This window comes from Elephas maximus, chromosome 2 (assembly GCF_024166365.1).
Source record: "Elephas maximus indicus isolate mEleMax1 chromosome 2, mEleMax1 primary haplotype, whole genome shotgun sequence".
Taxonomy (NCBI): Eukaryota; Metazoa; Chordata; class Mammalia; order Proboscidea; family Elephantidae; genus Elephas; species Elephas maximus.
In genome coordinates, this window is record NC_064820.1 from 224,150,145 (window position 1) to 224,161,878 (window position 11,734).

General features: G+C 42.4%; 1 non-coding gene across 1 annotated transcript; it reads right to left on the reverse strand.

The window, feature by feature from the left end:
- Window positions 1–836: 836 nt before the first annotated feature.
- On the reverse strand, window positions 837–943 carry LOC126070774 (U6 spliceosomal RNA). Its single transcript, XR_007516295.1, has one exon. It is a non-coding gene; the product is annotated as a U6 spliceosomal RNA (small nuclear RNA).
- Between the last annotated feature and the right edge of the window lie 10,791 nt (window positions 944–11,734).

Genomic DNA, 11,734 nt, shown 5'->3' on the forward strand with positions numbered 1-11,734 from the left:
GAACTATCATATAAGCCAGCAATCCCACTGCTAGGAATGTATCTAAGGGACTTGAAAACAGCAATGAGAAAAGACATATGTACCAATGTTCATTGCTGCACTATTCACGATAGCCAAAAGGTGGAAACAACCTAAATACCCATCAACGAATGAACAGTTAAACAAAATGTGGTACATACACACAATGGAATGCTACTCAGCTAGAAACAGAAATGAAGTCCTTATGCGTGCTACAACATGGTTGGAGCTTGAAGACTTTATGCTGAGTGAAATAGTCAATCACAAAAGGACAGGTATTATATGACCTCACTTATATAAAAAGACAACAATAGGTCAATGTATAGAAACCAAAGTTTATTAGTGGTTATCAGGGGTGGGAGGGAAGCAGAGAGGGGAAGTTATTGCCTATGGAGTGCTGAGTTTCTGTTTACCTTGATGGAAAATTCACATTGATTAAAGGTAATGGCTGTACAACCAATTGATGTAGTTGGTGTAAATAAGTTGTACATCTGTAAAAAGCTCAACTGGCAAATGCTATGTGATATATATTTTTACCAAAAAAAAAAAAAAGAAAGAAAAGCAGCTTCTGAGGCTGTTTATGTACAACAAAACACCCCATAGGAGTTGCTTTCTTTTTTAAAAAAATTTTATTGTGCTTTAAGTGAAAGTTTACAAATCAAGCCAGTCTCTCATACAAAAATTTATATACACCTTGCTATATGCTCCTAGTTGCTCTCCCCCTAATGAGAGAGCACACTCCTTCTCTCCACCCTGTATTCCCCCTGTCCATTCAGCTGCCTTCTGTTCCCCTCTGACTTCTCGTCTCTCCTTCACATAAAAATATGGAATGCTTCATGAATTTGCATGTCATCCTTGCACAGGGGTCGTGCTAATCTTCTCTGTATGGTTCCAATTTTAGTATATGTGCTGCCGAAATGAGCGTGGGATTTGGTTTCTTAGTTTGGAGGTTTAGGGTCATGATTTCATGGGGCATCTCAGTTAAGTGACCCAATATTATTTTTAGTGCTTCTGTTCTGCTTCCTAGTTTGTTACTTAGTGTCTAGGGTCTTAAAAGCTTGCAAGTGGCCACCCAAGGAACAACAATTAGTCTCTATTCACCTGGAGCAAGAGAGGTAGAAGGAGAGTCAGGAATAGGACAAGGAAGTGGAATGTGTGGCTAATTGCCTCCATGAGAACTGAATGGTGCCCAGCTACCATTACTGAATATTTTGATCAATGACTCTATAGAAGAATCCTGATCAAAAAGGGAAAAAATGCAGGATAGAACTTCAAATTCTCATGGAATCTAGATTTTCTGGAGCCATTGAGGCTGGATGAACCCCTGAAACTATTGCCCTAAAATAATCTTTAAACCAAAAATATCCCCTGAGGTCTTCTTAAAACCAAACAATAAAAAAAAATTTTTTTTTCAAACAATAGATTGGCTTAATTAGTAAAGAATGTTTGCCTTGAGCATTGTGCTTTTTTAAAGAACTATTTATATGAGATCAAATTGAAAATAGCAACTCAAAAGATTAGATAGGAAGCTTGGGGAGCAGTGAATTTATGCTATTGAGGGAGGAAGAATTCAGAAAAGGAGAATGAGAATGGTTGCACAACCTGAAGAGTATAATAACGTCACTGGATTATACATGGAGGAATTGTTGAATTAGTGTATGTTTAGCTATGTATACTTTCAACAACAAAAATAAATTAATATTAATAATAAAAGGACGACAAACAAACGCCACAGCCTCTTATAAATCTATAAGCGCGGCCTCAGCAGTTGCAGCCAGAAAGGTATCATGGGTTTCCCTGACTAGGGGAGTCAAATGAGTAAATCCCCAGCTAGTTTACCTGTTCAAGGTCCTTCGCCATGCCGAGTATGTCCCAGGGGCAATAGGTGGTATTGCAGGCCATCTGCTTGTCATGCTTAATCCCCTTTAAGTTGAAGCCCTGGCAATGCTGCTTTGGGGAGTGTTCCCATGACAGTTGAAGCAGGCGGGGCTTCACTGTGTGCTCATTACACTTTATGGTCAATTTCTTTCATCTCCATTGCATAATAAACTCTGTGGGGAAAGAAATTCTGTCTTACACACCATTGCTTTCCCTGCTCCACCTGGTCAACACTCAATAACAATTGTTGAACAAAAGAACTCTGGGTTTCTCACTGAATACTTTTTTTTTTTGCTGGTAAAAATATATATAACAAAACATTTGCCAATTCAATGTTTGCATGTACGATTCAGTGACATTGATTACGTTCATTATGTTGTACAACCATCACCACCATTCTTTTCCAAATTATTCCACTGCCATTAACAGAAACAGAGTTCCCCAAAGCAATGACTCCCCATTTTCCCCTCCCCTCCAGCCCTGGTAATCACTAAGTCTGTACGTTTGCCCATTTCATGCAAGCGTGATCATAGAATATCTGTCCTTTTGGGACTGACTTATTTCACTCAGCATGATGTTTTCTAAGTTCATCCATGTGGTAACATACATCAGGACTTCGTTTCTTTTTATGGCCGAATAATATTTCATTGTGCATATGTGACATATTTTGTTTATCTATTCATCTGGATATTTAGGTTGTTTCCACCTTTCAGCTACAGTGAATAGTGCAAAAATGAACACTAGTACACAGGCTTCTTTTTGCAGTCCTGCTTTCTCATTAAATATTTTTAAGCTATGTAAGCAACGCAGGTTCTGTGTTTTCCTGAAACCAAAGGGGAAACTGTATCCATTTCTTAGATTCTTCCTGGGTTGGCTGCATATTCAGCTATTACAAAGGTGGCTTGGAGGACTTAAGGGAAGATCAGTGAGCAATCACAGAGGGGCTTCTCAGCTCACTGCCCCTGGCAACCTCCTCAACCTCAGGACACAAGTGCTATAAGTTTAACTTGGGTGAAATGGGAGCCTCTGAAAGACATCTTACCTAATACTGACTTCGGGGAGGGTTTTATCTCTACTGGTCTTGCAGGGGTGGATGATCCAGTAAGCAAGGTAGGCTTACTTGTGCTTATTTTCTAAACTGTAGTGACCGATTTCACATGAGTTGAATTTATGGTGAAATACATGTGAAATTGGGCAATACAGATTAGTAAGTAAGCACAAGTAAGCTGGAGCTTACCTTGCTTACTTCATAATTCATTCCTGCGAGGGACTGTAAATTTGAAAAGGGGCTTTGATTCTGTGGGAAGGTGCTGTGGTTTTGGGAGAAAGACAAAAGCCAGCCATACCTAGAAGCAGAATCTTCTGTGGTGAAGTATTGTTCCCTACAGATGACCTGGTAAACAAGACAAGCACTGTGCTTACCTTGCCTATTGGCTAATCTGCCCCTGTGGTTTTGGACAAATGGAATCTTCAGCCTTATAAATTCTTCCAGAGAACACACCTGTTACGGATTGAATTGTGTCCTGTAAAAATGCGTGTTGTAAATCCTAACCCCATAGCTGTGGATGTAATCCTAATTGGGAATAAAGTGTTGTTTGTTATATTAATGAGGTCTTATGAGGGTAGGGTGCATTTTAAACCAATCTCTTTTGAGATATAAAAGGAGCAGATCAGGCACAGACAAGCAAGCACAAATGGGGATTAGGCTGATGCCACATGGAGATCATCAAGGAACCAAGGAAGAGAAGCTGAAAGAGACAATGACCTTTCCCCAGAGCCTACAGAGAGAGAAAGCCTTCCGCTAGAGCCAGCACCCTGAATGTGGATTTCTAGCCTCCTAAAAAATTAATTTCTGTTTGTTAAAACCACTACAGTATTTCTGTTATTGCAGCACTAAGAAACTAAGACAACACCTCACCCTTCAATATAAAGTGGTGGAAAGGTTCTGGTTGGTTGAAAATAAATCCCAAGGTCAGATGCATGGATTTCCCTCACAATGGCTTTTTCACCATTTGTGGATTGGAAGTTCCAGGAGGCAGGGCTTGAGGTGTCTTTACTTTGCAGTGCTAAAGTGATTACAAGCTCAAAAAATACCATCAGATGATAACTTCTCTGAGCTTCAAGGCAAATTGGGTCCACTTTGAAAATATCTACTTAATTACTTAAAAATATATATATAGGATGAGCTTCTTGTCACATGGCGGGTCACAGAATACAGTGCTTGATAACTAATCCATGCAATTTACTCTCAGTGTTTCTGTCACTGGAGGAAAGGAAGCCTGGCATTGTGGCTGGAGTCTGACAGCCTGCGTTGTCTGAAAGATGGATTTAGAGAGCATGGTCCCACACACTTGGGCTGTTCAGCGTGGATGACAGGATTCAAGTTTGGTTTCTGGTTCCTTATTGTGAATTTCTCCCCAGTGAATACTTAAACCCTCAAGACAGGGTACGATCAATATATATTTAATATGTTTTGCCTTTGAGCTTTTTTTCATAAATTATAAACACCTGCTTCCAAGTGTATCCTCGTTAGTCTTTATGCTAGGTGCTTTGTAGCAACTTGCCACCTTATTTTTCCCCCCTTGGATATAGTTTAGAGCACATTTACCTTGAAACTCAGCACTATTTGAAGGAATCATAGAATGGCTTTCCTTTCATTTTTGGCACAATTGTTAATTCCCAAGTGCCAGTCATGTGTTATGACCATCCTTGCCTGGAGCTGAGGACAGAGCTGCTAACAGTGAGCTCCAGGTGTGGTAATGGCAGACAGAATCCCATACCGACAAGACATACCCAACCTGTTCGGACTCTGGACAGGGCTGACACGATGGGGACATGGAGCTGTCAGTCACCCAGGTGCAAAAGACAACTTCCGAGAGACTGTGATTTCAGGGAAACTGAGAAGTACAACCATCGCTGGTGAGCCTCAGGGCAAAACTCTCATCCTCCCATATCTTTTGGGTAGGGATATGAACCCTGCTGAATGCCATCTAAACTGAAAATACGCAATCTGTTGAGTTGTTGTTGTTGTTAGTTGCCATTGAGTAGATTCCAACTCATAGTGACTCCATGTGTGCAGAATAGAACTGCTCCATAGGGTTTTCAAGGCTGAGACCTTCTGGAGGCAGAACACCAGGCCTTAAATCTGAGATAATTTTGTGTGGGTTTGAACCTCCAGCCTTTTAGTTATTAGTCCAGCAATTAACCACTTGTGCCACCCAGGAATCCCATCTGTCAAGAGAAACCCCTTAATCAATAGCTCTACCTTATTCAGTATGAGGCCCTGGGTAGGGTTATGTGCTCAACCGATAACCGAAAGGTTGGAGCCTCAGTCTACCCAGAAACATCTCAGAAAAAAGGCCTGGTGATCTACTTCTGAAAAATCAGCCATTGAAAACCCTGTGGAGCACAGTTCTACTCTGACACACATGGGGTTGCCCTGACTTGGAATGGACTTGACGGCAACTGGCAGCATTACTCAGAAGAATTGCCTAATCTGACTTGGGGGTCAGGATCTTAATGGGGTGTGACATAGGAATGCTTTCTGTTTCTGTACAAGTGCCAGGGCTGATCTTCTTTTATGTGGCAGGAGAGTCCAGCTTACATTGAATAGTCACAGAAGGAAAAGAATAGGTAGTCCAGATCCCTTAAACCACCCTTGAGTCTCCAAGGTCCGGGTCCTTAGAAACAGTTAGGTACAAAAAAATATTTCTGTATTTCTGCAGAGATGGGACTTTCTGAGTCAATTTTGCTAAAAACTTGAGATCCTGGGTTCAAGAGCAAGCCTTGAGAAGCTCCAAAGAGCTTACCCAACTCCAGAGGTATATGTTTCTGTTTCAAGGGACTAAGAGTCCTGAAACCTTGGTGACATCTCTAGACCATTAAAATGGGAAATATCAGGGCTCATCTGGCCCTTGGAGAGAGGTATTTATGTCCCAAAAAGTCTTCTTCCTGTATACAAGCAGAGAACATTCATTTTTCACCATTCCTCACCTATAATATAGACTCTGAGTTTATATGCACAGGACATTTGACCTATGTCTGATTGTGTCACTGTAGGGATACGAATTGGGGTGTGGAGAACCATACGGCTTTTACTTGCTTTTAAAATAAATGATGACAATCTATCTCTCATCTAGGCACCTCATGTGCATATTCAAGATAAAATTAATAAAGTTGAATCTTTAACACCCAACAGAAACTCAAACGTACAAAAATATCCTTGGTTCCTCTCTAAACTTTGCTTGGGGCCCTTCAAGGGGGAGGGAAGGGTTAGTTTGAAAGGAACAAATGGAGTAAGTGGCAGGATTTTTCACGTCATCTGTTTTTGTGGTTGTTGCTCTTTTTTCTGCCATTGTTGGGTGACAACCCAGCGGCACCTGAACCCAAGGTCAGCCGCATATCCAAGAGACTGATGAAAGACTCCAGAACCGGTGATCATGATATATGGTTTATCTGGAAAGCTTACTTACAGGACCGTGGCCCAGGGCAGTGGCTGGACCAGTTTAGCACTCTGCAACAAACTGGCAAAGGACACAGCTTATATACCATTCCAGCTGGAACCAAGGCTCATTGTTTTTCTCCCACGTCCTTGGGCAGTCAGTGTTCCCGGGAACTTCACGTCCAGGCCCAGATGTTTTCCTTCCTATTGCTAAGGCATTCCTTGGCCTTGGCCGCTGGCCCAGTCATGCCACTCCCGGCGTTGTACCTTAGCCTGAATCCACCCCAAATTCATCCCCAGCATGCTTCAGGGAAGAGCAAAGCTGATTCCATTAGGAGGGAACGCATATAGCTGAATAGCATTACTCTACAGGCATGTATACGAGTTGAATTTAGTCTGTTAATTCAGGGTTTCTCAACCTCAGCAGTACTGACAATTGGGGTTAGATAATTCTTTGTTTTGGGGGCTGTCCTGTGCATTTAGCAGCAACCTTAGCGTCTATTCTCTGGAAGCCAATAACACCCTCCCTCAATTTTGATGAAAAAAAATGTCTCTAGACATTGCCAAATGTCCACTAAGGGGGTGAAAATGCCCCCGGTTGAGAACCACTGTATTAAATGCACATGTGACACTGTGTTTCTAGGCACCTCACATGGAGTTAGTTGCAAATGAGATTGTGGCGAGCTGGTCTGATGCACAAGCAGATCAAGTTATTATCTGCTTGTCTGAAGAGGTCTTCCTAGACACTCCTATCCATGGCTTACCCTAGACCATCTGATGCTAACTAATTCTGTAATTGGCCCCATTTAAGTGGTAACCAAGCCTTTTAATCCACAGTAATAAAACTTAATCTGCAAATATTCCTGGTAAAGTTATTACAGGTGATAGATAGATAAATAGAAAGAGAGATGGATAGATGGATGGAGAGATAGGGATGGATGGATGGATGGTCGGACGGACGGACAGACGGATGGAGAGAGATCAAGACAGATAGATCGGTCAATCGAGATAGAGTGTTCGATTGAGACAGATCAGTCGAGATAGCTAGATCTATCAGTAGAGATAGATAGATGGAGATAGCTAGATAGATGGAGATAGATCTATCAATCAAGATAGACTAATCAATCGAGATACACTGATCGATCGAGATAGATTGGTAAATACAGATAGAATGCCAAGTAGAAAGGTAAAGCAAGCAGATAATTTTTTAAGATCAGCTTTTGAAAGGGAAAAGGTATCAAATTACTGAAGGAAAGGGTAGATTAGTGGGGTAGGATAAGGATTCAGAAAGCAAAGACCAGGGAGCCAAAGGCTAGATTTACCTAATGAAAGTTTTGCAAAGAACGAGCACCACTCAGTATTGAAGTGTTTAGAAAACAGAATGCACAGCATCTGAGAAGGCCGTGAAATCAGCCAGCACCAATACAGGCAATGAGGCCTGTTTGTGTCCCCTCCTTAGTGCATCAGGCAGGCTCTATGAGGACAAGGCAAACAGAGCTCTTGACAGCCAGTGCTTAAGGGAGAGCAGGAAGCCCAGAGAGTAGGGCCAAAATAGGGAAGGAGAGGCTCAGAAAGGAGTGAACACATTTCCTAGTTCATGGCTTTCCTTAGATTGCCTCTCATTGCCTTGATCACAGACGTGCTTCTGCCTGTGGTCATTTAGCTACTTGCTCCACTCTTCGTCTGGATTAACGCTTCTTCTTCGAGGTGCCTAGCCCAGGACCTGGTACAATAGGAGGTTAATAAATAAATGAGTCAGTGCCAGAGGGAAGCACAACGTTCACTAAGCTTTGTGTGGTGTTCTTGCCACAGGGGCTGTGCCTAAAGATTCAAGATGTGTTTTGGAAGAATGGTGTCCCATTATGGATAGCCACTCACACCTCAGTTTCTCCACCACTGGCAGTGCTGTGGCAACTGTTTGTGATCTCCTTTCTCTCCTAGCCTTGTAAGGATGAACTGCAGAGCTTGGAGTTGGCTTTACTTTGGGGCCCCAGTGTGCTGGTAAATGCTTAAAAACCAGTTCTTGGGGAAGGAAGACTGCTGATTTATATACCATTTGCCAATTTCCATGGTGTAAATACTCCCACTATGACCAATTTCAAGCTACCAATAGTTTAACAACCAGGTCACAAAACCCTGAAAATTTAATAGTGAAGTCCCAGGTTAGCTGGTACCAGCTAATTCCACCACATAACCATTTGGGGCCCACAGGACCTTTTACCTGTTTTACTTCTTGCTCCATTATGAATTGAGCACCAGTTGTCCAGTCTGGATGTCCTGGCTCCAATTCTGCCTTATTCAGCTGGGCCAGGTGGCAGCAAACCCACTAGGAGCAGGTAGGGTAGAAAGAACACTTTCTTTACATTTCTGTGCTCTGGAATTTGAAGAACAAAGTTTCCTGAAAAGGGTCCTGAGCCAAGAGAGAGAAAATCATACCTTCCTCCTGCCAAGGGTTCTCTCCCTACTTGGCCCAAGGTCAAACACAGCTGGACCAGGGATGAACTATCCAATAAACAAGGTAAGCACAGGCTTACTTGTGCTTACTTACTAATCTGTAGTGAACAATTTCGCATACTTTCGCCACATCAAAGATTCTACTCCTGGGTATAGTTGGCATCTGTCTCTTTCCCAACCCCATAGCACCTTCCTACAGAATCAAAGCCTCTTTTCAAATTCGTAATCACTGACGGGGTGGATGGCCCAGTAAGCAAGGTAAGCACAGGCTTATTTGTGCTACTTACTAATGTGTAGTGAACAATTGTTAAGTGCTCCTTGCTGCGCGGAAAAAGGAGAAAAATTTCCTGAAGTTGAGTCATTTCTCCTTGGCATCTCCATTCAATGAGGAATTATGAGGATTGTTAAGATTAGTAAGTAAGCACAAGTAAGCCTGTGCTTACCTTGCTTACTGGGTCATTTGCCTCTAAGGAGCCTCTCAGGATCTCAGCCTCTACTTCCATGAAATGTGAGGAATATTCTCTGTAGCCCCTTCTAGATCACAGTCCTACCTGAATGCTAAGGAAACACCTTGGCCTCTTTAGGCAACCTACAGGATGGGGAGAGCTAGGCACCATCACCCATATTTTTGAAGCCTCTCAAAACAAAGGTGACAAAATCCTCAAGTACAATATGGCCTGGGGATGTGTATTAGTTATCTAGGTTGTGTAACAAATTACCACAAATTTAGCAGCTTAAAACAACACACATTTATTATCTCACTGTTTCTGTGGATTAGGAGTCCAGGCGCAGTTTAGCTGGATCATCTGCTCAGAGATTCACAAGGTTCCAATCATGGCGTCAGCCAGGGCTGTGGTCACATCTGGAGGCTGGACTGGCATAGAATCTACTTCCAAACTCACTTGGTGGTTGGCAGGATTTAATTTCTTGCGGTTGTAGAATTGAGGGCTTCAGTTTCTCACTGGTTGTTTGCTGGAAGCCACGCTCAGCCCCCAGAGGCACCCACAGTTCCCCGCCACATGTCCACCTCCATAGACACTTCACAACATGGTGATTTAGTTCTTCAAGACCTGCTGTGGAGCAAGATTGAGTCTGCTAGCAAGACAGAGTCTTATATGACGTAACATAATCATGGGAGTGACCACCCACACTTAAGGGGAGGAAATTACAAGAAAGTGTGAACACAGGAGGCAGCATCACTGGGGATCACCGTAGGATTATCCATCAAAGGAGGGAATAAAGCAAAAAAGTATTGTGGCAATTCTGTCCACACAACTCCCTGGCAGCTGTTCAGACAGGGTCCAATACCATCACTTAACACAATCCTGACACTTCCTCATTGAATGGAGACGCCAAGGAGAAATGACTCAACTGCAGGACAACTTTTCCCTCTTTCCATGAAGAAAGTTAACTGCAAGAGGTCTCTAGGCCAGAGAACATCTGGATCCCATCTTATTCACTACTTTTGACCTCCTGCCTCAATGCAGTATTCAATAAACATGCACTGCATTAATTATTGAATGGGGAGGAGAAGAAAGGCTAGTCACTTCTGAAACACCTCCTAGATTTGAAACTCTCGAGTGTAGACTCTTAAACTTTTGACATGTGTCCTGGCAGGTGCCCTGAAATCACAGTGACGCCCCCCCCCCCAGCTGCAACCCACCCCTGCAGGACCAAATTCCCTTAGCTTGACACTTGTGCATAGCCAAAATCTTTTTTTTTTTAAATGAAGGTCACATGCATAATTTTCTGCCCCTGGAAATCTGGTTGGTCCTTCCCCCATCTGCTCTGACCAATTTCTTTTGGATTCTCCTTAGAATTATGTTCTGACCTTTTTAGAAGTAGTTTTGTTCCATCTTGCTGGTATACTCCCAGACCCTGTCCTTATCGTTTGACTAAGCACAAAATGTTTCCTTTCTCAGGTAAATTTAATTAAGAGGCCAGTCACTCATTGAGTCCAATCATCCCTGAGTCAAAGGCTAAAAATAGAGGGTGAAAAATCCTCCCAGCCACAAAAGCAAATGTAAATCACATTCTAAACCTCCCTGCACAGTGACCCCTTTGTCAAGAGGAAAGCAAGCCTCCATTTTTCACCACTTAGAGAGACGAGGTTCGGGGTTAACTCCTTTCCCTTCTTTAGATCCATTCCTGTAACAGGGTTATTTGATATTGCTCAAGTTGAAATTGTTCCTTCCCTTCTTTACTCTCTGTTTCTCAACAGGGCCACAAATTAAGATGTGTGTTGGCTTGTGGCCCACCAAGAGCTCTGCATAATTTTCTTCTTATTCTCACAGTGGTCACTTGTAATTTGTTTTACCTCCTATAGTATACTTATATACTCTTTCCTTACTTTGATTTTTTTGTTGGTTTGTTTATTTATCAGTTGTCTTAGTTTGGTAGTGCTGCCATAACAAAAATCACAAGAAGTGGGTGGCTTTAAAGGACAGAAATGCATTTTCTTACAGTTCTGAAAGTTCAAATTAGGTTCTCAGTCATGTTGATTCCTTCTGTGGGCCTCCCCCTAATTTCTGATATTGGTCAGCAATCCTTGATATTTCTTTGCTTGTACATGGGTCCTCACATAACATGTGTCTTCCCCTCGTGTGTCTCTCTGTCTATGCTGCTATTTTGATAAGACACCCCGTCTTAGTTATCTAGTGCTTCTATAACAGAAATACCACAAGTGGATGGCATTAACAAACAGAAGTTTATTTCCTTACAGTTTAGGAGGCTAAAAGTCTGAATTCTGGGCCCCAGCTACAGGGCAAGGCTTTCTCTCTCTGTCAGCTCTAGGGGAAGGTCTTTGTCACCTATCTTCCCCTGCTCTAGGAGCTCCTTAGCACAGGGACCCCAGATTCAAAGAATATGCTCTGCTCCATGCTTCTTTTTTGGTGGCATGAAGTCCTTCTCCTCTCTATTCGAGTCTCTCTTTAATACCTCAAA